General features: G+C 42.5%; 1 protein-coding gene across 1 annotated transcript in view; it reads right to left on the minus strand.

Annotated features, from left to right (window-relative positions):
• phlpp1 (PH domain and leucine rich repeat protein phosphatase 1) overlaps positions 1-24,283 on the minus strand; it is a 50,260-nt gene that overhangs the window by 18,939 nt on the left and 7,038 nt on the right. The window lies entirely within an intron of this gene.

A 24,283-nucleotide genomic window follows, 5' to 3' on the forward strand; every position in this document is an offset into this window, starting at 1 on the left:
CGAACAAGAAATACAGTTTGAAATGTAAAGTGGGGGGGGGGGGTCACCAAAGTCAGTGCGCTTCATTCTCTGGAGACTATGAATGCCTGTACACAATTTCAAGACAATTACGGCTGTATACTATATTATTTTTATTTTCTCAGTTAATCCAATAGTTTCTTGGTTGACAAATATCAATCAGTGTTTCCCAAAGCCCAAGATGACGTACTCAAATGTCTTGTTTTGTCCAACACCCAAAGAAATTCAGTTTGCTGTCATGGAGGAGTAAGGAAACAAGAACATGTTCACATTTAAGAAGCTGGAACCAGAAAACATCGATTATGACAACTGTCTGTATCTAGCCAATAAATAATGCCACAAAATGAGAAACATACCAACAATGTCTAGCAGGAGAGCTCACAATATTTATCATTTACATCATCACAATACATTTATTCAGCCTTAGATGTCCTACTTTGCACAGCCTGGATTTGCATTCAGCTTGCAGCTCCACATTAATAGAGTCTCAAAATTCAAAACCAGGTGCACCTCTTCTAAATTATGCTCTTACATTTTCCTGAGCTGCCTTTATTCAGTTTTACCCATCTGTCTGCCTCTCCCCCATGCCCCTGTTCTCTCGCTTCACCACCAGCCTGCCAAACCTGACAGTCAGGCTGCTTATCAGGCGTTCTGTCAGCCAGGCTGTCTTATCGTACTGTCTAAACATCCACCTGCTTTCCGTCTACCTCCACCTCCGCAAAAAACCTCCCCAGGCTAGCTTGCTCGGTCCTCCCCTCACTGTTGTTTCTCTTCCATCTCCCTGGCCGCATGCTTTCGGTTTAGCCATTTTTATCAATGTTTTTTTTTTTTTTTTTTTTTTGCTTGCAGCATATTTAACCTCTTTGTTTTCCCATTCGGCCGACAGATTCACAGAAGTTTTCCTTCCCGAGCGACAGATGGCCCTTAGAAAATGTCTCACATCCCGTGGCCTGCTACTGTACACTAGCTGCATCCATCTTGAACTGTCTCTGTCCAAACTCACAGACTTGAAGCAAAGCGTGGTGGAGGTGAGTTGAGGATAGAAGGAAAGAGTCAGTGGGGTATGCAAGTGCGAACTTGCACATGCTCTCATGGCATTAAATAATTCAGATCTCTCACATGCCGACTGTAGCTAACGCAGTGGAGTACTGTACTGCGCACTGCTCTCACCGAAACACACTCAGCAGAGTTTAATGAGAAGTCTCGTTACTCGAACTGATGTGGCTGAACATGAGGTCACGGCAGCACATACATATTTGATTCTAATGTTTGACACTAACATATACACCACTGTCCAAGAGGCGGAGTGTTATACAAACTGACAATCGTTTTTATTTTTTATTTTTTTAAAACCAGCACAGACACCGAGCTCTGACCTTTCCTCTGCGCTTACAAGCCAATCTTGTGTTTGCAACAGAATCAATAGCCTAGTTTGCAAAAGGATATTTGCTTTGACTGAATGCTGAGTGGGTAACACAACAGCGCTATTGTTCAATGTTGATCATGAGTCATGTTTGACTATAGGCGAGAGATGTCTTGGTATGCTTAAACAGCAGAGACGTACGCAGAGGGCATGCAGTGGAGCACGAGCCGCTGAGCAACTGTGCAGAGATGCAGCCGTCTGCTGATTCTATTTTCTGAGAAAAAGGAGGAGAATGCAACCCTGTCGACATTCCCAACAGCATGCATGACATAACACTGCGATCCAGCAAACTCCAGAAATCAAACTTGATATTTTGCAGAATAACAATGAAGCAGAAGCATCGTCCATTTGTGTTTAAACTGCTTTAACACAAGTGGGTGATTCGGGAGGAAAAGATATGCGTCTTACTCCTTTAAGTGGAGGACTATTTATAAACCTGCCTCGAGGCGATGCCAACTTAAATATGGTCCTACAATAGCAAAATCAGTTCACACTTAGCACAAAGCTGCGGAGCTATCTACAACATACTGTATATGACGATTTAAATCGCCTAAAACGCACACCTCTTTATCCTAATTTCTCTCCGTGCTCTGGCAGGCTGCCCTGACTTCACAGCACTGATCAAAAGCTGGCAAATTATTATTTATTTATTATCGTAATTGGACATAAATATGTTTGAACGAGCTATCAGCGTATGAAAGACTTCTAATATTTCTAATTCTTAGTCCTTTTATTGTAGTTTAGACTATATTTAAAATTCTGCCAAGACTCCATTTGGCATGACATTATTCGCAGATTTGCACAGATATCTGAATAAAAGACTAAATAGATTTGTTGTTGTTGTTCACTTGTAATGCCTTATTACAATCGTCACAGACGTACTGCCTGCTTTTGATGGCATGATTACTTGAAGAACCCATTCTTCCTGCTCGTATCCGTCTCTAAACTGGGACAGAGAAACATCTCTGTGCTTCACAAAAGAAGTTCAGTTGATACACATTCACAAAATCCCACAAGACAGGCTTGAAATGAACATTTTGGCATTTCCCAAATTACAACTTTAAGGAGGAAATATCAAAAATGAACGGCGTGACATTTGAAAGGGCCATAAACACTCGGCTGTTTGAGGTGTTACAAAGGCGTCATGAAAATCGATTCTGTTGAATTTTCAAAGTTACTGCCCTTTTTTTCAGGATTGGAAACCACAAGTGGGTGTTTTGTTCGGACTTCTAACTAAACTGCATCCAAAACCTTCAAGCTGTCCCTCCTCCTGCCCTCCTTCCCCTCCTCTGTTGATCTCCAGACTCATTTAATTGAACTCCGGAAACATTTGAAGTGTGCCGGGAGCGAATGAAAGTGCAGGTTGTTATCTCTCTTTAAAGGGTCATCATTACCGTCCACTCCACATGAAATGCTATCAAATGACTCGGTATTTGACTTGTTGTGAGTATGTGTGCGCTCATGTGTGGCAAAGGTGCTGGCTCGTTGCAAAATGCCAAATGTTTTGTGGGATATTGTTTCGGGACAAGAGGGAGAGTGGAGGAAAGGGCCCGTAGAGAATAGATTTCAGAATCATTTTCAATAGCTTTGACCAACAGTTATATTAATAAGTATTCATGCATCACCTTTATTACTGATTCACGATAGGGCTTGAATACAAAGAGCACGGGGGAAATACACAATCACAGCAATTAAAATGTTTTTAAATTTAAATCATAAAGCCACACTCACTTACTTGGAAGTTAAAGAAGCACTATGTAAGAATTGGCCACCTGTGGAATTCATACTCAAAACAAACAAGGAGCAGCGTAACACCAAAGTAACCGCTAACTGTCACTAACTGCAGCTGCACTTAGCTCAGTCGAGACTCAAGACTGGGTGCTCCAGAGTGTCTATGCAGGAGCGAGCTGGTTAGCATGCTAACTTCAATATACTGTATATTTTTGCAACACATAGACGTAATAAAGTCATGATTATTATTTTTTTGCATTCAATTCATTTAATTTTTTGAATGTTTTCAACACAAAATCTGACACATTCCACCTTTAAACTGTCCCATTATTTGCCTATTTGCCTCCATTAAACACTGAAGGCTGGCCCTCATTTACAATGTTGTTGAGTCAAGAAAAAGAAACGATAATACTTTTTCATAAAAGAAACAAGATAGAAGATGCACAAACAATTCGGTTGGAGCAAAGATTAAAAGGTTTTTGATCAAGTTTTGCATATTGCTGAGGTCATATCCTGGCTTTAATTTACGATGGTCCACACAGCTGTACACACGTAGATTTCACAAGGCAATGGGCAAATATAACAGGTGTCCACTTTCGTATTCACTTCCAAATAAGTGGCTTAGATAAGCGAGTTAAACTGGGGAAAGACGCTTCCCTTAAGAGGAAACATGGAGGAGGAGAGATAAGGAAGATGAGATAAGGCAGCACACTGAAGATAGGGAAATATTTACCAGTCCCTAAAAAACACAACTTTAACAGTAACACAATGCCACATTCTATCTACATATTCTATTTTTACATGTATTTTATTTTCTATCTTGTTATCTAAATTCATTTGTCTACATGTTCTATGTGTATAGCTATGTCTACAGCTATGTGTAGACAAACTGCAACCCTGTGTTTAAAGCTGACTCATATAGACTCATTGGTTACTTGTTATTATTTTCATAATCAATTATCAACCAAGTCCATTTTTTTTTTTTTTTTCAAAGTCAAAATTCTGAGATTCTATGACAGTAAACTGAATCTTTTTGGCTTGAGGCAAAATAAGACATTTGAGGACGACATCTTGAGCTTTTTGGAAACACTCATGTCACTGTTATTTTCTTGGTTTACCTACCAGAGCTGTGACTGACATTAATGTATCTGCTCTAAATCTAATTAATATGAGGGGGGGGAACTGAACAGTGTGAAAGGTAAACATAAATCTTAAATCCCCCAGATCGCCACTGAAATCTAATGAAGTCTCCTTTAGACCATTCACCATATTCCATCCAAATCCACGTGATACCTCGCTAACAGAGAGACATACCGAGCGCTGTGTCTGAACAGACTGGTGACCCCCTCCCGACTTCGCTGGCTGGCAGAGGTAACCAGCAGGCACATATTTTCATGACTGAGCTCAGGAAGGGGGGTACGTGTTGCATTAGACAAATTATTCACAAGCTTTTAGCCTCAATATGTCACATGGGCATATTCCTACTATTTTTAGGCCTTTTGTTGTAATGTGCTCTCCCTCCCACACAAGCATATGCACAAAACACACACACACACACACACACACACACACACACACACACACCCTACTCCTCCTCCCACACTTCTTCCCCTTCGCTGACATCCACACACTGACACAGTGACAGTGATTAACCATCTCCATACGTGCATCCATCTAATTGTCCCCCCCAAAACGCAGCGAGAGACTTTGCGCGGGGAAGAACAATTGCAGACAGCTTCGAGTGGGCCGCTTTTGTGATGAGAGAAGTTTTTTTTAAAAGCCTCCTCCTGCCCGCTCGGATGTGTGCCATTTTACAACCATCTCGCGCGGATGTGGGACGACGCGGATGGATGCGAGCGTTTTCAGTCTGGCCATGGGAATGCGCGGTGGAGGAAGCAGGGAGACGGGTGGGACTCCCACGTGAGCATCCTGTTTACAGGGGTGGGCCGGAGAAAAAGCAGGATCTCTTGGTAACCCTCCAGAGAAGGGGAAGGAAATTATAAGAGACAGTTGCTGTAATCCAAAAGGTATGAACCGCGGGCCACCTACACTAGAAATATTTTGAGCGACAATGTTGTTAGTCATGGTGGTCATCCAATATTCTATCTGCGCCATGCATGAAATGTGAATTTAAAAATAATAGACAGGCCCTGCAAGGTGGGTGTGTTCATGGGCAGAAGTCACAGTCTATTCCTAGACCTACTGTATGTGGGAGCAGGAGTACTACAGTGTGTGTGTTGGTTACTGGAGATGTCTTCCTTCCTTTTCCCCAAGCTCCGGAAAAGAACGTTTCCCCTCCAAGACCTGTGTGTTGGTGTGTGTGTGTGTGTGTGTGTGTGTGTGTGTGTACCCCTGCTGCTCAAACACACACACACAGACATGAGTACACACACGCTCGTACAGTAAGGCTGCAAATAACAATCATTTTTAGGGATTGATTTTCAGGGCTGATACGATATATCATTGGTCATCAAGGAAACCAATAACCAAAACTTGGAACCGCTCCGCTACATTTATTTGAAAACTTTATTTGACACAGCAGGATTCAAATGAATCAGCGTTGATAGGCTATTACTTGTGAGTGGAGCGAGAGCACAGAGTGGTAACTAAGGACAAAGGAAGAGTACTGCATTGATTAATCTGCTGATCATTTCCACAATTAATCGATCTGTAGTTTAGTCCATAAAATGTAAAAAAAAGTTCATCACAATTTCCCAGTTCCCCCAAAATTGCTTCCTCTAGTCCAACCAACAGTCCAAAACCCAAAGACTCTTCATTTATTATCATGGTGACAAAGATAAGCAGCAACTCCTCACATTTGCAAATGATTGACATTTTTGCTTGAAAAATGGACCAATAAAAGAAGTTAATGATTCATCTCCTTACATCGACTAATCAATGATCAATGATTGTCGCAGTTCTGTCATAGGGCGTCTTACGTAACTAATCTCACCTCAACTGTTCCTGTTGAAACTTGTAGACCACTAAATACGGACGCCACGTCTCAGAAACTTCCGATGACTCTGTACGGCTTTTACTCATACTACCAAACATTAACTTTAAACGGGCGATGGCCTGCCAAGGCACAACATTTGAATTCATGCTATCATGAGCCCCGCTTCCTACTGATAAACACTGATCATTTGCATTGAGAAGGGAAACTTTCAAAATGATACATCCTAGAATGTATGTCAGTGTAAGGCTGCAACTAATCATTCTTTTCATTATGGATTCATCTGCTGATTAGATGTTTGTTCTAGAAAATGTCAGAGAATTGTGAAAAATGCAATAAGCGTTTCTCAAAGCCCAATGAAACCTCAAATGTCTCCAGACCCACAGATTTTACTGTCACAGAGAAGAAAAGAAACAGAAAAATATTAATATTTAGGACGCTGGAATCAGAGAATTGTGACCTTTTGAAAATAGTTAGCGATCAATCCAATAGTAGACAATTAATCAAGACTACTCTATTTTACGTACTACTATGACAACATATGTTTTGGTCGTACATCGCTGTTTTAATGTGGGAACTGGCACTGTGCAATATCTCTGAACACTGATGCAGTATGTACTCATATGTTACAAATGGTGTACTTTTGCAAAGTCGATCAAATTGACAAACAACTCCTGGTTTTGCTTCACGTGAGTATTCTGAGCCAATGTTTCCACTTCCAGGCTACAAAGCTGCCTCCGAGATGCCCGGCTGCCCCCGTTATTCATCACTGTTAGTGATCAGCACCCAAGGCCGACCTCGATCCATCCACATCCCGTTTAACAGATCGACACCTCTTTCTTCTGGCTCTTCTCGGTAATAACAAGGACACATCCCTGGTTAATCATCCTGCCAGGCTAAATGCAACCCGACAGCAGCACACCTCCACTACAGGACTGGGCATGCCATACCGTAGGGCATCGATGACCCACATAAGTCACAGCAGAGCGCAAGCATGCGTAGATAGACACACACTTGCTTATTCTATAGGCGGTGACAGATGTGTTGTACAGGATGGCGAGAATCTGGGACTTATAAATGCTTCTAAGCCTATGATGGGCTCCTATACGTCTTTTATAACATCTTATTTTAAATTCTATTTTTATCAACTGAAGCATCTCAATAAAAGGTTCAAACTATTATGAAGCGTCTATAAAACTTTTACCGAAGACAGATCAGATTTTAAGTTGTGAAGAGCAAAGTTGAGGGGAAGTTGGGGAGAAGGGATATAGAAATAGATGTAAGACAGAGCGATGCCAGCTGTTACTTTGCGACACAAATAGCTGCACTGTCCTTCTGTTACAAAAAGCACACACATGCGCACACACAATGTCAAAATGCATCTACTTAAAGGTGTGAGTGTGCAGGCAAAGGGAGGGCTGTGCTGCCCACATCTGATCAGCTATGCCTCTTTGCCCAAATCGCTCTAACTCTTTATGTGTTCCCCGTCTCTCGCTCTGCCTCACACTCTGTGGACGACTCGAGGCGATTACTCAGATCCAAAGCGACAGGCCGTGCTAAGCCAACTGTCTGCTCAGGCAGCGGTCGGTGAGCCTTGCTGGAAGGTGGCAAAGGCCATCACGGGTGATGGGGCTTGCCCGCCGCGCTCACCTCCGTGCCCCACATCTTTCTTCGCATTACCTTTCTGCACCTTTCACGACGACACACGTGTTGAACTGTGAGCGCGCGAGGGCGGCGAAACACACAACACGCGGCCTCAAATCTCAAGTAAGGTTGTTTAAAAAGCCTCAACAGTTTCACGGCTTTCAGGAAAAGAGTGATCCTTAATTAGCAGGTTCTTAATGATGCAAGCGTCCTGTTTAAAAGTTCCCAGATGTACTCACACAAATAGGTCCGTGGAGATAAAAGGGGCTGCCACCCCCTCCAAGGCTCGGGAGGTGTTGATGTGTGAAATGTGTCAAGCTGTCCTTTGTGTAAAAGTGATAAGAAGATGAGGTACGTGTTTGCATGGGAAATAAGTAAGATGTTTATGCATTATCACAGTGCGTGACGGAATTCGCACATGCCTACATGCGTCTGCCTGTTACTTTAAATCACGTTTAGCATAAATACGCCAGTGGTGTTGTCTTCACTTTTTGAAAAGCACAGGTGCAGCATTTTAGAGTGCTTTTTATATTTTGTCTGGGGGGGAGGTTGAATGTCTAGCAAAATATTTAGCAGTCAAAACATCGAACAAGGACGAGCAGCAAAGTACTTGGACAGCTATATTTCAGCTACACTAGCAGAGTAGCTCTTAGAGTGGCTATCAGTCTGTTGGATTGGTTCACCACTTTGGTCCGGACTGATGTCTCAACAACTAATCGATGGGCATTTATGGTCCCTAGAAGATGACTCCTACTAACCAGGGCTTGAGACTAACAGGGTGCCATGGTCCCAGGGACAATCGATTTTTGTATGAATGTACGTGCAATTATCTTTTAGCAAATTACAAACTATACCGTGACTACAAGAAGGACGTCTTCTCGTGCTGTCCCTACAGTGACAGCCTTATAGCCAGACTTATCTTTTGCAGTGCTGTGTTGGCACTAGTTATCATCACTGGCTGGCTACTCAGTGCACAGTCTGCACTAAAAAATATAGCATTCTAATATCTGAAGAGACATGGTGAACTCACTGTCAGCAGGTGAAACACAATTCTTTACTGATAGTGTTATATTGTGAACAATGAATCCATGTTCAAATCGGCACGAGAGCTAGTTAGCAGCCTGTGGGCAGCAGACTCCTGCAGTGAGTTAGCTGGAGCAAACAGCTAAGGGAGCTAATAGCAATCAACTGATGAAGCTAATAGCTAACAGAGCAGGACAGAGTTTCTTTTCGTGGGAACGTGTAATGCTTAACGGAGAACTACAGGTTAATGTGGCGATGCAACAAGTTCACAGTTATTAAATGTACTTTGGCACCCCAGCTGCACACAGTTTGGAGGTAAAAGCACTTTAAAAGCTAACACTAGAGACAACAGTTTGATTTTGAGACGAGTACATTCACTTTGGGATGTTTTTTGGGATGTTTTGGACGATGATGAAAAAGGTAATCTGGAGTCCTGCTACTGACTTTCACTGTATCGCCACAGTGACGTTAACATTTGTAGTGATGCATTTACTTTAATGTAGCACGACATCAAGTCAACATTTTATTCTGCCCAATACTTGTGACCCTTGTGACAAACGACATTGTACTTTGTTTTTAGTGCTAATTAGCTAGATGTTAGCATGATGACTCACTAAAGTAAGACAGTCAACATGATAAACATTAAAAAGGCTGTTAGCAAAGCATGTTAGCACTTGCACAATGAGAATGTTTCTATGCTAATGCTATTGATTAGCTCAAGGACACTGCTGCTATCATGCCTGTAAACTTTATTTTTTTAACTTTGGATTATACCCCTGTTCATGTTTCTTTGTTTAAATGTCATTTTGTTTTAAAATAGCCTTGACCCAATTGTTTTGGACTCTACTGTATCTATAGTGTATTGATGCACACCCAAGTCAAGAGTGCAGTCAACAGTGAAATCATGATAAACCACTGGAAACTCTGTAGTGTTTTGACAGGGCCACAAGCAGTCGGTTAGCTAGATGAGTATTTATTTAATCATCCATGTTGGAGCTTGCTTTCATTATCTCTTTAATTAATAAAACCATTAAATGCGATTAAACTGATATGCATTTTAGATGGGTTTAACCACACTTGTGAATGTGTGGGAAAAGAGTATTACAGTACAGAGCATTATCCGGAATATTAAAACAATATTCACCAAATAATTCACGATAGGGTGACCAACTCCCTGTGTGTGTGCACATTTATTGCCTTGTTCTCAAGAGAGGGCTGAGGAGTGCTTTGAATCCCTCCAAGGAAAAGCTGAGTGACACTGCTTTGTGCTCCTTTCTATTGTCAGACACTGAACATCCTTCAGCTTAAACAGCTCAGTCGAGGTGACACTTCTTCTTCTTCTCTTTCCCTCCCCTCGTTCCCCAATCGTCTCAGCGGGCGATGTAGCATTGGGGAGCAGCACCAGTGAGATGAGAAGGGGCCGGGGAAAATATGTTGCCAGGGCGCAGATGACCATGAGATGCCCCTCGATCTCAGTGGAGAGGGTGGAGTGGATAATTAATAGTTAGATGGATGCCCTCAAATTCCCGATAGCTCGTCTCTCTTAAGCATGTCACCGGGAAGGACACAATCAGACACACACACACACACACACACACACACACACACACACTGACAATATACAAAACCTCCTCTCCCAGTCCAGTGAAACACATCCTGAATCCAAATGAGGTCACAGCCTGCAATATCTTCCACATCAAACCATTATTACCCTTTGCCCCTGGGGAGAAGGGAACTAAACAGCCCTCTGCTATTAAAGGCCTTGTACAACTCAAGTTATCAGGTCAATGCATTACCATCCACCGCCTGTAGGGGCACTGTGGGGATGCATTATGGCAGGGGGGGATGACCTGAGGGAGGATTTGTAGTGTGCTCAGTAATGCTGATTTTTTTTATTTTTTTTATTGACCCATTTGTACACTCAGTTGCTCTTCTGCATTTTTAATTTTGTAACATTTTCTTCATGCACAGCAGGAGACACCCACTCCGCTCGGTATCTTCAAAGATCAGGTCACGTTAGACGTTTATGTGCAGAAGCAGAAACAGATGCAGATGACGTGTAAATATGCAATCATAACTCTTGCGCCCGACAGCTGGAAAAAGGAACTACGAGAGGTTCATAAATCACCTCGTGCAGTCATGAATTTTGAAGTGAATGACTTATGTGCCTTTAAGTAAAAGAAGTAAAAGCTTTTTCCATGAACTGCACCGTCCTTCACACCGCCCGCCGAGCCATGAACATGCTTCATCATGTAATTCAATAACTATTGGATAAAAATAGATGCAGATGCAGATGCAGATGCAGCGGACGAGGAGGAAAATTGCGATGTGGATGCTTCGGATCGCAGGTGTTGCTATCAGTGTGTGAACAAAAGAAAGATTTTCCCCAGTGATTCCCTCCATCAGTGGAAGGGGTAGGATGCTGACGTACATAGCTGTGCGCTCCCTCTCCCAGCCCCCCCCCCCTCCACACTTCCCAGTAACACTCCTGCTGCTGTTATGTAATGAGTGTGCGTTACGAAACCTTACATTGGAAAACACGAGCCCAGTGATCAGCCACACACACACACACACACACACAACATCCAGGGATTGTTTTCACCCTCGTGTGTGTTTGCTTGCTCGTGCATACAATATGAGTGTGTTTTTTGCGCGTGTGTTTTGCGGGTGCACGCCACAAATTAATATAATACATGGGTTTTTAAATCTGACTATGATTGTGAGGCTGGCGGTGAAAGTGTGCAGAGCCCCCACATGAATTATTTAGTATGTTTGTGGGTGAACGTGTATATAAAAACACATTAATAAAAGCACACAGGAAAAATATAATGAGGGTCCATCGATGCGTGTTGCAGCACACAGCGTGAATACTGGGAGCTATGCTGGTAGGAGATGGGAGGGGGGTGGACGTACGGAGAATGTATAGAATGGAAAGGAATGAGAAAACAATATGAGGCCAAGCAGAGATTGCAGAGATGTAGAAAAAGATGCTGTGTATCTAGACAAATATATGGAGAAACAGACAGAAAGGGACTTGCCCACAGGCATATCCTGTCACCTCAGGCAGAAAGACTGTAAGGCGAGGTGAACTAATCACAGTCAGCTGTAAATTTCAATATCAAGACCGGCAAAAAAAACAAAAAAACACAGACAACTAACTGCATCCTCTTGTGCTGACAAAATTTAAAAATGTATAATTGTGTCAGATGATGCATGAAAGGACACTGAAATATAATTACAGTCTATTACAGCATGAGTCTCTGAGTTCTGGCCATCATTTTAATCATTAACTGGTAGTGTATGTAGTTTGTGTGAGTGCACAATCAAAAATCAAACCAGAACACAATCCGTGAGCTGTGAAGCACGATTACAACGAAACAGTTTGGGTGTCCATTTTTTCTGTTCGCCTTTGTTTCTCATCAAACTACATCTGGCTAACCTGCGGGATTGTTTAAAGTTGTAATCCTTCAGATACGAATCAAATAAAATCCAATTGTTGATTTGTGGCTTGCACGTATACACATCATCAGTCACCTCTGAATGACGTAGATTGCATTGTCAGTGGCGGGGTCCGCAATCCCAAGGCTGGATTAAAATGATATGCACGTGTTACAGGGATTCACAGGAAATTAATCGTGCTCACACTGGACGAAACTCCATGTTGTGCAAGGTGATCGTCTTCCTCTGCCGTTTCGACCCCCAGTGATCAATAATCAAAGCAAGTCTGTACAATTGACTGAAATATTATTACATCTGCAACGTGGATCTGCAATTTTCTAATAAAGTTGAAATGCGTCACAACATAGAAAACATTATAAATGAAGCATTGTGTGGCTACAGAGATGCCCCGGCTGACAAATCGTATTCTCCAGATGAAAGGGAACATGCCTGTTAGGTAGAGACCCCAAAAATCACATAATTGCCAAATTTGATATTTTTTTTCATAGTGAAAATGAAATGCAGAAATGACCATTTCCACTACAATTGTGACACATATTCAGTGTTTTCCCCAGGTTTGTGGAGGACTTAAGTGCATGTATTTGGCAGGGGATTTGGGGTTCCTCTTCCACAAGGACATTTTACAAAAATGCAATTTCACATCGCTTGGACCAATATTATCACCCTGTCTGTGAACGAAGAGTTGGTAAAGCAGCAAATTAAGAACATCCATAAAACCAAGAAGATTTGCTAAATAAGTCGACCAACTACAACCATTATGTCCCGGAAAAGATGTTCAGCTAGCAGTGTCCAAATCGGCTCGAGTGTTGCGTGGGAACGGTAGGGAAAGGCTGCAATCTGCAATCGCAGTCTCTCACAAAATAATCGCAATGACCAGCCCTTCTTCATACAGATCACAGGGCATTGTATCAAGATTTATTAGCATTATTAGGTGTCGTCACATCAACCTGAACGGAAATCTTGAGATTGCGCTGACAAGATTTTATCTGGAAATGTGCCTTGTCGGACTTGTTTTCACCCGCGTCATCTCTTTCCTAAATCTTAGAAAATAACTTGCTGATTATAATACAATGGTGATACCGATCAAAATAGGACTAAGATCTTAATATGCTGGAATCATCCTTTAAAGAGGAAAGCCAGACACAGCGTCCTATAGTTTTAGATTCCTTTAAACAAAAGTGAGCACAGATGCTACAAGAGAATCTAAGCTATTTTCTGAGGAACAAGGAAACAAGCAAAGCTTCCTGACAATTGCTTGCATCACACAGTGCCAGGCTGAATTAAAGTGATGATAGTGCTCGTTGTTTCTCCCATTTTTTCATGACTAAGAGCTCAGAAAAGACTCTTGATGTCTCCCTCACTTCCAGCGGGTGCCTAATATCTTGCCAGCAAAAGGTCAGATGTATTCTCCGTCAAAGCCTCCCGAGTGTTTATGTAATGCCGTTCCACGCAGATTGGGTTCAAATGCATGATAGAGCGTGTTCATCAGTGTGGAATGGGAAGGCTATCCCATGTTGGGAAATAATGAATTACCAGCAGGTCGTGAAAGCGTGAGAAACAAACGGGAGCCTGTGCTTTCACACACAAAATAAAGCAAGCCTGCACACGTGTGAACTGAGTTGCTGTTGTGTGATAGTAAACTGGCAGGAGAGCGGGGGTTATGCAGTTATGTAACGTGTCTCTGTCTTGCTAGCCCGCGCACACACACCCATAGGTTATGACCGGAGAGGTTTCAATTATGTATGCATATTTTAATGTTTCAGAGGGCAAGGAAGGTTTCGGCTGAACTGAAATTTCGCGTTCTACCTACTTATCATCCTCCATTTCCCATTCCTGAAAGGGATGTATAACGTCAGGCTTAAATATCTCCAGCAGTCATTCACACTCTCTTCTCTCCCTGCTTTCTTCCGTCCTGACTGAAAGTATGAGTGGTGTTATGTGTCCGCCCTGGCAGGGAATCACCATTTCCTAGCCCAGCTTACTCACGATCTGACCTCACTTTCCTCACACCCTTACAGAGCCCCAGCCTCCCTTTGAAATATGTCAGGGAGAGGTCCATCCTGCTTAAGTGTCCTTAGGTAGCACACAGAGGCTCAGGCTTTCTGCTCTGTAGCTGTTCATTCTCTCAGCCTGCCCCAAAGAGGAAGAGAAGTGAAAAGAGAACTTCTAAAAAAAAAAAAAAGGCGACAGATAGTGTAATGCATTAATATTAGAATCCTATTCAGCTCTCTTCTGTGTTTGCAGCTTCCTGTCTATGCCCCAGACTGCATGGCACACCCATCCCCATTGGCCCCACCCACTGCCCTCCACATGCCAGCAGTCCCTGCAGTGTGTCCTCAGCACAGCCTGTGCCATCATGCTCAAGGATACACTGTTGACAGCTACGGGTCACTGCAGTCCAGGCACAGGGTGGCACACACTCATGAATGATGCAGCGGTCGCCGTCAGTCCTACAGCTCTCTCAGTAACACATGAGAACACATAATCAGGCCCGATCACGGGCGATGCATGCACAATGGCACGAAGGCGGGCGCGTCGTGAAGACGCAATTAAGGCAAATCCAGGAGGCCGACAAACAATGTATGGCAACATTGTGATGGATTTTCTGCCCGGCGGAGCTTTAAAACAAGCAATGAGCTTAGACATGAATCCCCACTATGAGCTCCATTATATTTATACTTATTCTTCTCTTCATCGATCAATGCGAAGCAAGTTCAGCGCCAAAATGACTAGACAATTAATGGATTTGTGGAAAACATCTTGACTTTATATTATTAATTAATATATGATAATAATAACTGACAATTATAATATCTTTTTATTTCAGTTATTTGGTCGAGTTACTCCAGTGGTTCTATATTGTACTTGCATAAAGTTGCAAGAAAAGGAAATATCCTCTTTCTAAAGATCACATTCCAAATTGCTGCATCCAACTCTACCCATAATGCAACCTGATAGCGTTAGACTTCCCCCGCCTGGTAACTTCCCATATCTATCAAATTCTTTAGCCCTAGTTGGTGAAATTACAATATAGTTCACTAGCCCAAAAAGCGCAGTGTGCTACAGTTGCTTTTTTATAGCATTGAATTCTGCATCACTTTGGGTTTTAGGTAATGGTGACTGGCGTTTTTCACTATTTTCGCTCAATTTGTATCCTGACGTGCCAGATGGTTTGCTACACAGAACCAGCTGGGAGGTCGTTCTTAGAAAGTGTTTGGTAAAGGGGTGGGCTGAAAATACTTGGCAGGTGATTGGACAAACCATCTGTCAAATTCAACCAATCGGGTTGAGGCCAGTTGATAGAACAGCGAAAACATGTCTTCCATTGAGAAAAGCCCTCGGTGCTGTTCACTACTGAAATACTCTCCAGTTCTGATATAACAGTTGCTATAGTAACATATATGCCGACTAGAAGTCGCCATTGTCGTTTTCAAACCAGCAGTCAGTCCTAAACTTCGCCTGTAGCTACCAGTATTTCCTCATCCGACTGGTCTGAACCACTCTGGTACGTCCACAAGTGCATAGATTTAGGCCTCCATCCATCACATCCATCCATCTGCCTCACAAGATACATCAATATATAGAACAAATTGTTGTCAATTATTGAGCAATCACCAATAAACAATAGTCTGCCCCCTCTAGTTTAAAGGTCCATTTTTGTGTCTCATTCCCAACTCATCAACTACTGAGGCTTTGGAGTTGCATTTTAAGTCAGTCGCCATTCCCAAGTGTAACCATTTGATGAGTTCGGAATGAGACTCAAAAATCACCTCTCTTACAAATCTGACCTACAATATCTGTCATACATTTCAAGAACAGTCAAGTAGAGATGGATAAAGCCATCCAACTGGCAAGATCAGAACAGGATGTTGATAATGCTTCCCATATTTCTGTAAAGATTTATACACATGGTGTGAGAAGTTTCTCCAGCACACATATCATCTCATAATTCAGGACACCAGTTGCTCATCAGCAGCATCACTGTGTCACTTCAGCCTCCGCATTCTGTCACTCAGCAGTTGCTAATGGCCTGCATACAGCAGTAGCCTGTCTCTGCAGCACTCCATACAGCCTTGATAAAAGTGCAGCGCCTTGCGCAGTATGAGGGGCTTAAAGAGAGCGAGAAAGAGATGGGAGTGAGGCATTGTCGTCTTAAGCACCAGCACAATAACCCCCTCCCAGACGAAGAGGTTTAGGCTTACCCACCTAGCATTCAACCCCCCTGGGAAGTGCATCAGGGGAGGGTGAAATGTGAGAGCCGGGGATGAAGGGACAGCAGCGATAAAGGAGCAGGCTGACAACACCTCCCTCTGATAGGGAGGATAAAGAGGCGCGATGAGAACGCTAATTGGTGAGCCAGTGAAGGTTTGATGTCGTGTAAAAAGGGTTAGAGCTCAATGTGTTTGAGGGGGCACGCATCAGCACGTGAGTTTGTGTGTGTGTGTGTGTGTGTGTGTGTGTGTGTATGTGTGTGTGTGTGTGTGTGTATGTATGTGTGTGTGTGTGTGTGTGTGTATGTATGTGTGTGTGTGTGTGTGTGTGTGTTTATGTGTATGTCAGTGATTAATTAGCTTGCAGGGGACTCCGCCTGTTTGTCGCCCTGGGTTTCCCTGTTCATTTGTACCACTGCATTAATAATGTCTGTCGCTGATAGGAACAAAGCGTGGACATTTTACATTCAGAACTCGCCACCATCACCATCAAACTCTTTTTCTCTCCCATCGTTGTCATGGTCATTCTCGACAAGATCACAGTCGTGGTCAATATTGCCTTTAATCGAAAAGTGCTTCCCGGAGTGTCTTTTTCCTCAATACCAGCGTCATAGGTTCTCTTTAAGTTAATCCGACAGGCCACTGAAGCTATATAGCAACTAAGTCCAAAATCAATAATAATATACTGGGCACAGTGAACTTCACCCTCACAATACAACATCCTCTGTGAAAAGAGTCTCACAACTTGAAGTACTTTTAAAGGAGAAATAGACAGCTTTCCCCCCTTTTCGCATTTCCTTCTGGTATTACGGTTGGTGTTGCTGTCGCAAACACAATGTTAGAAATATGGCTATTGCTAGCATTCCAGCTGCTGTCCAAAGCAAAAACGTGACAATAAAAAAATCCAAATTTGACCCAGATTTCAGTGCTATACAAATTAACAAGGTTGGTTTCCATCGCTCTCCCTCTTCACCTTCTTCACCACCTCCTTCACATGGGTCCTTTTTTCTGTTGGAGTTTAGAGTTTCCACAGTTATTCCATTTATTCCACCATTGCCTGGGGATAGCAACCACGGAAAACTGTGCCTTTTCCTGTTTTGGTTGCACGGTGGCAGACTTGATTTCTTTCTGCCGTAATGCATCCTTCATTTTTGCTGAAAAATTGAGGCCATTATGGGACTAATCTATACAAGCATGATGTCATTTTTTACAGCGATTACACGGTGCCAACAGTATTTATTTCAGAATGATCAGTAGCTAAAAAGTTGTCAGTTGCGAGTTTAACTTCATTTTAATGTCACCAGAATCACCCACGCTGTATTAAGTTTTGACTGACAAAAAGTAAAAAATTATTAGCATAACTACTGTCTGTATTTCACCGAGGCCCTCCACCAATAATAATTTTGCTGGATTTCCAATTTAATTAGAGAGTTTAATCTCATTTTGACACTCAACAATTGAGGTGTTAATGGAGACTCTGCTGAAGGCCAGCATGGATGTCCATTAGAGGGAGAACATTTTTAAAAGGTCACAAAAGGGCAAAACTGCAAAAGATAATAAGGCGGACTGTTTGTGTCGCAGCACCGGGTGAGACGTTAGACTATGACATTTGGCGAGATTCAACACAGCATAAATAACCTACCTTCTGATTTACGAACTGTGTTAAGTGTGCATTACACCGCTCTGGCTGCTAACACAAACCCAGAGGGATTCAAAGCATCCATTTCGAAAGCTAAATTACTGAGATAAAAAGGTAAAAATGACAATTATATGAGCGGTTGTGTGATTCAAAGCTGCAACAATGTGACTCTAGCTTTGGAGGGTAAAGCTCAAGCACTTTCAGGGTACCCAAACCAAAACTTTCCAGACACTTGAAGCCTTTATCATTACATCTAAGTAACTGTTATATAGTTGCAAAAATAAAAAGGTTTATAGAAGTCCTTCTTATCCACAGCGATCAAAGGATACTGTCACATTTATTTACTAGCTGTTCATTTTAACTGTGATTGTATGTTTTGATCATGATTAGTTAATGCTTCTTGATTCTGCCGCTATGACACAACAAACAGATGTGACAACACGATGATTTCATTTCTAAATATTGAAGAATAAATTTGAAATTCAAGCACATTGCTAACCATGAAAACATTACGGTTCAAATTAAGCATTTTCCAAACTTTCAAGACTTTGTAGGAACAATGTTTATTATAGTTACTTGTATCAGTAGCATTATTAGCATCGTAGCAATTCTACCTTCATGTGTTACAGAGAAAGTCTGACTTTTTTTTTTTTAAAGATGACATGTCACCGTTTGTTTTTCCCAGTGAACAGAGGTGGTTTTATGTCTTGTGTATGCACTGAGCATGTGCTACCAATCAACGCGTAGACAGATTCCTGAGTAGAGAAAAGCAGATTTAAGTAGGCGGCAGCAACATTTTCATGGATGCGGCACAAGAATAGCAGTGGAGTGAGCAAGAGACGGGGTGAATGCCAGTGCAGTGTACTGTACTGTAATATATAATATAATGGGCCGAAATCTGCAGCCCGCTCGAGGCTGCTGTCTGAACATGTTTTGCTCACAAACAGGGATATTAAAGAGACATATTTGTGCCATTTGATATCACAAACACACCAAAGCCTAAACACATAAAACAGCCAGTGAGATTATTCAGTTAGCCCAATTGAAAGTGACTCAATCACCACAAACAATAGCCCTGTAACAATGCATGCTGTTAGTTGCAGTTTGCCAACAAATTTGGCCCAGCTGATTCCAGCGTCTCATCTATCATAATGCATTATGCATGATGCCAAGAAACTGTCTTTACGTGACATCATTTTTGCCCCGCTGATTGGAATTATTAGCCGCTAATCCACAATGAAAGGCGGTCGGACCACTTTCAGTTTCCTTGTGTTTCCCTGAGGGTACGCCACTGACACATAGATAAGCACATCGTTGTTATTGTTTGTACTTAACCTCTAATGCCTTTCATTATCAGAAGCTATGAAGGCCTTTGGTAGCTTAGCTAAATCTGGCGGCAAGCCACTGGGACGTTGTGGGCATCCAAGCTGGTCTGGGAGACTTTATATTAAAAGCTGCTATGTTGTGGCATTCCTTTGTCAGGGAAAAAAAGAAGGAGAGTAATAAGGCGATTCATACGAGGTAAGAGCACAAGCAATAATAAAAGGTAAACAGTGGCTGTTATTATTTCTAGTCCGGCTAGAATGCACCTGATGGGCTGCAGTTGCCTCGGGGTAATTGAGAAGGAAGCTGTCCACGAAGACAGCGGCTACAGAGTCAGTTGCTCTTTAATCCCACAGACGGACAGGCCACAAAGTAATCAGACCCCAGATCTGTGGTTAAAGCTACAATCGGTCTGGTTCAGGAGCAGGAGAGAGAAAGGAGGGAGGCTTTCACACAACAAGAGTGGGAAAGAGTGAGAGTGAGAATTAAAGGGCTGCTCTCTCTCCCCTGATGATGCACACAGGGACAGCAACGAGTGAATGAATGAGATTGTGATGTTGTTGCACATTCCCCTGGCCCCACGTGTTCACTCCCCCCCCCATCCCCACTCCTCCCTCCTTTCCTTTTCTTTTGTTTTGTTTAAAATTTAACAAGGTCTGGAACAGCGGAGGGCTGAAGCGGGCATCCGGGGTGTTTTGGCTCAGCTTCATGTCACATGCAGGGGCCATGTGAACACAGTGGCACTGAGAGGAGAGAGAGGGGGGAGGCGGTGGTGGTGGTGAGGGGGTGCTGGGTGGCGGGAGGGCAGTGTGAGAGAGAGATAGAGAGAGAGAGAGAGAGAGAGAGAGAGAGAGAGAGAGAGAGAGAGAGAGAGAGAGAGAGAGAGAGAGAGGATAGTGAGAAAAAAAAAAGAACCAAAGAGGGGAAGTCTTTAACCACAGGGACTTGGAAGCAACGAGAGCCAGAAAAGAACTGGGTGGCAGTCGAAACAACTGTATTCATGAGAAAAGACGCCACAAATGAAACAGAAACTACAGACGGGGTGCCACCGGCCGCGCAAGCAAAAAACAGAATCGCAAAGGTGAAGGACACGGGCAGAGAAAGTGAGAGCAGCTGACAGCTCCACAGTTCTTTTTTTTTTCCAGGGCCTGGGTGATTATCAAACTGCACAGCTAACAGCAAGAGACAAGCAAATTGCCATGTTAATGATTGAGACTGGCACATGCACATGCAGTGATGTGTCTCCCCTCGGCCTCTCTGGGCTGAGAAATGGACTGTTAGTTTCACAAACCTCAGCCCTTTACTGGCCAAGCAATTTAACAAGTGTAATTCAATAGATATTGAATTCTGTAATTCAACAGAATTCAATATCCTGCAATTGAACATGCGTTTATGTAGTAAAACTATTTTGTGTGTGTGTGTATATATATATATATATATATATATATAATTTTGCACAATTGAAAATAATTCAAAGACAATATATGGAATATTTAAACTTCAACTTCATCGATATTTGTAAATATCTGCTTATTGACAATCTGATGATGAAGTTGGGACAGAGCAACAACGACCATGAAAAACACCTGTTTGGAACATTCAACAGGTAAACAAGTTGATTAGTAACAGGTGATAAATTCACAACTGGATATGAAAAGGGGCCAGCAAGGATGAGGTATGTAACTATTGCAAAAAAAGATTGGAGCCCCCCTCCCAAAAATTATGATTTTTTAGAATTCATAATGCCATCCAATCCACCACAAGTGCCTAGGCTTTTTTTACTGACAAAGTAAAAGATCTTCTATATTCATTGACCCCAAATGATACCACGCAGCTATCTTCATAAAATCTTTCAAAATAGCTGTCATGTAACTTCTCTCCCTTTGTTATTTCCTTTATTTTCTCCTCCATACTGACCTACCAAGTCCAATTATAAGGTGACTGGACTCCTGCCAGGTGTAGGGGGTGGGGTTAATTGTTGTGTTGTGTTTGAATATTACCCATGTAAAACAATAAAAAGTTGATAACAAAAAAAAGGATTAGTGTGTGACCAATATATCAGTTGGCCTACATTAACAGCTGATATAGACCTATGACAGGTATATTGGTATTAGCTTATATGTTGTCCAAAAGGCACCAATATGAAAACTTGTTTGTAGACAATACTGTTGAACTGCAAAAGATCCTGCCTGCATTACTTATCTTTGACACATCTGTTTGATAACATGTCAGGGATCCTCGCAAAAAAATGTGTGTATATTGGTATCAAGTATCAATTATCAGTCAGGCTCTACAAAGAATATTTCTACACTTCATAAAACAAATTGTGAGTAAACACATTTTGTTTGCTGTTGTTTCTGTTTTTATTTCCTTTTTACCTGGCCCAAATCATTTTTGGAATCAGGGAAGTACAATTTTGTGGTACTTGTATTTGGATTTTTCCATACAACATATTTAAGATAAATGCTGTACTCTGTACTTTGCACTGTAATTAAAAGGTAAGGATGTTACACACAATACCAGTAGTACATAAAGCTGTTATAAGAAATGCCAATTTGGCCAGCAACAATAAAAGTTGCTTACACATTAACATATTTGTTGAAGTACTCCATTCGTGAGAAAATAACTTCCTGAAAGGATCCCTTCCTCCTAAACAACTGATTGTATGGCCACTAGAAGTCATGAAAACAAACTGAGCACAACGCTGTTGACATATTAACCTTTAAGGTTGGCATGGCTAACTTGCTAGCAAACAGTTTTCTATTTACACATCAAGCAGATGCAGAGCAAAATCAGCATTCGTTTGTGAGTCACGTGTCACCTGATGAATGGAAGACCGATATTCCTTCTCCTTTAGATCTGGTTTTGGTCTCATCCCAGTGTAACACAATAAGCTTACTCTTTAGCTGCCAAATGATCTATTTCTGTTCACAAGCTAAGTTTGACACCAGGTCAGCATACACATGTTTTTTTGAGAGTTTTTTGAGAAGTGGAAATGGAGCTTTAAAACCAATCGGAGTGAATCGAAACAGCCAAGGCACTAGCCAGAAAACCAAACGAGTGAACTGACATTGTGGCATTTCAACCTTAACTAAAGGAAATGATATAAATAATTTGTTCATATCCTCCAATAAAGCACCAACACTGGTTTACAGCAGGCCTACTGTTTTGCATTAGACTGCACAGGTGTACCCAAGAAGCTAGTATGTAAGATAATGCTGAAAAAGGATTAAAATATAAACATCTAATAGAATGATCCAAGTGTGGCACCTGTGCAGTATACAATTGTGCATCTTTGTTCCGGTACATCTATGTCCCTCTGTTCCCTTTCAAAGAAACACTAGCCAATGAGGAAGTACCATTCCTGCACTTCAGCATTTTTGAGAGTGATGAACTTTAAACTAGGTCAATTCATATCAACAACTCTGCCCCGTCTCTCTGTTTGAGCAGAGTCCATAGAAACAAGCTCAGCTCCACCCAAACACAACTTATCTAGCTGCGTCCAGATGACACAAACAAAGATTTGGGGACAGTTTGGTAACGCTCTGAATTCCATTCATGTAACACTGCTGGCCTAACACTACATCTGTTCAGCCCATTTCTGCAGTGCAGTAAGGTGCCTCTGTTAAAAAACAAGATCTCCAGCAAATAAAACAGCTGGCCCAAAACCTAACTGAAGTTATCCTTTTGAAATTACCAAATGTGCCTTCAAGGAGATGAAACGCTACGATTGGAATTTCAAACATAATGCAAAATAACCTCTCTAGAGACTCTGGCTTTGTAAAACAAATCAGTGTGAGCACCACTGGATCGGTGGTATTTAAAAAAAAGCTCCCATCCAGGAATTGACACAGTTCTGTCCTGTACACTAGCCGGCAAGCGAGGCCGTGTGTTCCCTAATCGGAATTTTTGGGCCTCTTTAATGCTGAGGGTTGCAGATGTTGCCTGGTATTAGTCTGTGCTGCTGCTGATCAAAGCTGTGGAGAGTGAGCCCCTGCTGGCCTGCCTCTAATCCCACCCCCCTCCTCGTGCAGGGACTGGCCCTCCGCTGGGGGACAGTCAGCCTTACTCCATGACCCCGCTGAAGGGAGGACCTTTTCACCGCCCTTGCTTGTGGAGAACACCACCTACTCCACAACCCTCCCGGAGGTTTCTGGGAAGCATTCGCCATGGGCAGTTTGACAGACAGCCGAGGGGCCGGTCTGCTCCCATAAGGCAGGGAAAGCGGCTGCCCTTCCCTGCCCCCCCCTTCCCCAATTCCCTATCTCAGAATGTGCCGGCAGGCAGACAGGAGTGACATATCAGCGTGACATTGTTCAGCAAAGATTTAGCTGCTTACCACAGAGCAATAAGGATTTTAATAGCGTGCTCCTCTGTTTCTTTTAAACTTGTTTCCACTGGCGGCTTGGACTAAACACCGAAGCATGTACACTCACTCACAGAGGAGGTAGTGAGAAAGAGTGATTTTAAGTGCGCTAGAGCTGTAAAAATAAGTACCTATGCCTTTCATTAATATTTTTTTTAAGACAGTTATGAGGGTGACCAGTAATTCTCAGAGAGGAAAGCAATAAGCAAGGGAGAGATAAAGAGATATGGGAAGATAAATGGAAACTGTCAGATGGTGTGAGGGAGGAGGAGATGCGAGGAAAGATAGCGGGAGGAGAGGGAGGGGGATCGATCATGAGAGAAATTGAGAGAGGGAGGCATATTCGGCGCGAGAGGAGAAGAGGGTGGGAGGATGTCAGCCAAGAAGGCAATCTATATTAGACAGAAAACAGCTCCCCTGGCTTTAACTGCTACAAGCTGACACCACCATCCTCTCCATGTCTGCCTCAATAGACACGCGCACACGTGTGGAG

Source organism: Sparus aurata, chromosome 21 (genome assembly GCF_900880675.1).
Source record: "Sparus aurata chromosome 21, fSpaAur1.1, whole genome shotgun sequence".
Taxonomy (NCBI): Eukaryota; Metazoa; Chordata; class Actinopteri; order Spariformes; family Sparidae; genus Sparus; species Sparus aurata.